Consider the following 3673-nt stretch of genomic DNA (forward strand, 5'->3'; position numbering starts at 1 on the left):
CACGTATGGATGATTTAGGAACACACAATTTATCTTCCTTAAACAGATATCCATCATGCATGAAAAATTTATCCTTCGGACCATGCAAACATGACACATAAATCTCACCAAAATCATGATCATTGGCATACAACTCCTTCACATACTCAAATCCCAAAAACTTAGAGTCCAGAGTAGATAGAAGCACATACCTTCGTGATAGAGCATCTGCTACCACGTTTTCTTTCCCTTGCTTGTACTTGATAATATAGGGAAAAGTCTCCACAAACGCCACCCACTTGGCATGCCTCTTGTTCAGCTTTTGTTGTCCTTTGAGATGTTTCAAAGACTCATGATCCGTATGAATCACAAATTCTTTTGGCCTCAAATAATGCTGCCACGTTTCAAGCACACGAACCAAGGCATAGAATTCCTTGTTGTAGGTAGGATAATTCAGCGCTGCTCCACTTAGCTTCTCACTGAAGTATGAAATTTGTCGTCCACCTTGCATCAACACACCGCCAATTCCTACACCTGACGCATCACATTCAATTTCAAAAGTAATAGAAAAATCAGGTAATACAAGTAAAGGAGCATTAATTAATTTCTGCTTAATGATATCAAAAGACTTCTCTTGCTCCTCGCCCCAATGGAATGGAACGTTTTTCTTGATCACTGCAGTCATGGGAGCCGCCAAAGTGCTGAAGTCTTTTACAAATCTCCTATAGAAACTTGCAAGACCATGAAAACTCCGAACTTGGCCAATTGAAGTAGGCGTTGGCCAATCTCGAATTGCACTTACCTTGTCCTCATCAACTTTGACGCCTTGAGCACTCACAACAAAACCAAGAAACACAAGTTCTTTTGTACAAAACACACACTTTTCAAATTAGCATACAAATTCTCAGCCTTTAGTGTGATTAACACAATTCTCAAGTGTTCAACATGCTCATTCAAATTTTTGATATACACCAAGATATCATCAAAGTATACCACAACAAATTTTCCTATATAAGCACGCAAGACATGATTCATCAATCTCATAAAAGTACTAGGTGCATTAGTTAACCCAAATGGCATAACCAATCACTCGTACAATTAATATTTCGTTTTGAAAGCAGTTTTCCACTCATCTACTTCTCTCATCCTAATTTGATGATAACCACTTTTCAAATCAATTTTACTAAAAATGCTAGAACCATGCAATTCATCCAACATATCATCTAGCCTAGGAATAGGATGCCTATACTTGATGGTAATATTGTTAATGGCTCTACAATCAACACACATTCTCCATGAACCGTCTTTCTTAGGCACTAACAAAATAGGTACAGCACAAGGAGACATCGACTCACGCACAAACCCCTTATCGAGAAGTTCACTTACCTGCCTTTGTAGCTCTTTTGTTTCCTCCGGATTACTCCTATAAGCTGGACGATTCGGTAACGCACTTCCGGGAACAAGATCAATTTGATGCTCAATTCCCCTCAAAGGTGGTAGTCCTTGAGGTAAATCCTCCGGAAATAATTCTTCAAATTCCTGCAAGAGATAAACAACATTGCTCGGACGATTTTCGGCTATATCACTTGTGTTAAGGAGAATCTCCTTATAGAAAATCAACACAAGTGGAGTATGCACATGTAAAATCTCTCGCAACTCACTCTTTTGGGCCATATATTTTTTTTATCGGCCTCTTTCCTCTCAATTTTTTTCTCATCTTTATTTCTTTCATTCTTGTTTTCTAAGGCCACCTCACTTTTTTGTTCACTCTTTTTTTCAGCCTCTTCTCTCCTTTTCTTTTTCAAATGATCCTCCAACACTTGTTTTGGAGTCATAGGCAACAATACAACAGAGTCTTTTTTCATAGTAAAAGAATAACGATTTTTAAAACCGTCATGTATCACCTTCCTATCAAATTGCCATGGTCTTTCTAACAAAATATGACAAGCTTGCATAGGAACAACATCACACAACACTTCATCCTCATATTTACCAATTGAGAAAGGCACTAAAACTTGCCTAGTCACTCTCACCTCCGAACTATCGTTAAACCACTGCAATTTATATGGTTGAGGATGCTTTAAAGTAGGCAAACTCAACTTTTCAACAAGCTCACTACTTGCCACATTAGTACAACTACCCCCATCAATGATGACACTACACACTTTGTTTTTCACGAAGCATCTAGTATGAAACAAATTTTCCCTTTGATTTTCTTCCTCCTCTTTTTGTTGCACATTCAACACTCTCCTAGTCACCAACAACTCTCCAACCACCGCATCATATCCCTCATCATCGGGATCCTCCAATGCAGGCATACTATCATAATTCTCCTCCTCACTCTCCGACTCAAACTCACCACAAGCATTCATTATCATAATTTTTTTATTTGGACACTGACTAGCAATATGACCAAGACCTTGACATCGAAAGCATTTAATGTCCCTAGAACGATTATTAGGAGTTTCAGATTTACCTTGCACTCCTTGCTTTGGTGTTTCTTGCTTGGTGTCGATTTTTGGTTTGGACACTGGCTTGACATCCTCTCGTTTGCCAATGTTTGGACGCCAAGGAGTAGAAGAACCCACAACAGTAGATTTTCGACCCATACCTCTCCTTTTGAGTTGTTGTTCCACTTTCATGGCCAATTGTACCATCTCCTCAAGATCCATGCAATGTCTAAGCTCCACTTGGTCTTGAATCTCCCTATTCAAACCACATAAGAAACGAGCCATAGTTGCTTCACGATCCTCTTCAATATTAGCTCGAATCATGGTGACCTCCAACTCCTTGAAGTAATCCTCAACACTCTTCGAACCTTGCTTCAAATTTTGTAAACGCCTAAACATATCACGATAGTAGTAATTAGGCACAAATCTCTTCCGCAATATTTGCTTCATCTCCTCCCATGTCTCAATGGGACGCTCTCGATTCCTCCTCCTAGAAGTAACAAATTGATCCCACCAAATGAGAGCATAATCCACAAACTCAACCACCTCCAGTTTTATTTTTTTTTCGCATCATTTTAGTTGTGGCAATCAAACACCGATTCAACTCTCATCTCCCACTCCAAATAAGCCTCCGGATCAGATTTCCCATGGAACGAAGGAATCTTCATCTTAATCCCACTAATATTCCCATCATCTCGACTCCCTTCGATGTATCTTCCTCTCACAGCTCCCCTTCTATTTCTTTCACCCTCATGAACCCTCCTATTTCTACCCCAATTTTCACCCAAACTCTCTTCATCCTCTCCACCATCATCATCTTCCTCAAATATTTTCTTTTTATTTTTACCATCACCTCCACTAACTTCAAGCTTATCCAACTTCTCATGTATTGGCCCCAAAGCCGCCATCATCATCTTGGTCAATTCATCCATTTGACCTTGAGAAAAGTTTTGGCTAGAAGAACTCATCGTACCTGCAAGAAAACGTTAGTAATAAAATTATCTCACACAAATTCTCACAATTCACTCCAAAGAATTCACTCAACCACTCTTTTTTTTTTCACTCAATTTATGCAGGCTTTTGCTTTATGTAGAATTCAATCAAACTTTCAAGTTTACAACTCGTAGACACTTGAAGATTGACTCTCGAAGACTGACAAAAATAAGATGAAGAATATTTATGAACTTGAATTTCTGACTTGCACTCAAGGATGAACAAGAGCGAATTACTTAACTGACCACAAG

The 3673-nt window shown here is 38.9% G+C and overlaps 1 pseudogene; it reads right to left on the minus strand.

Annotated features, from left to right (window-relative positions):
• Positions 1 to 507: 507 nt before the first annotated feature.
• Positions 508 to 3361, minus strand: LOC140888738 (uncharacterized; annotated as a pseudogene).
• Between the last annotated feature and the right edge of the window lie 312 nt (positions 3362 to 3673).

This window comes from Henckelia pumila, chromosome 3, assembly GCF_033568475.1.
Source record: "Henckelia pumila isolate YLH828 chromosome 3, ASM3356847v2, whole genome shotgun sequence".
NCBI classification, from domain to species: domain Eukaryota; kingdom Viridiplantae; phylum Streptophyta; class Magnoliopsida; order Lamiales; family Gesneriaceae; genus Henckelia; species Henckelia pumila.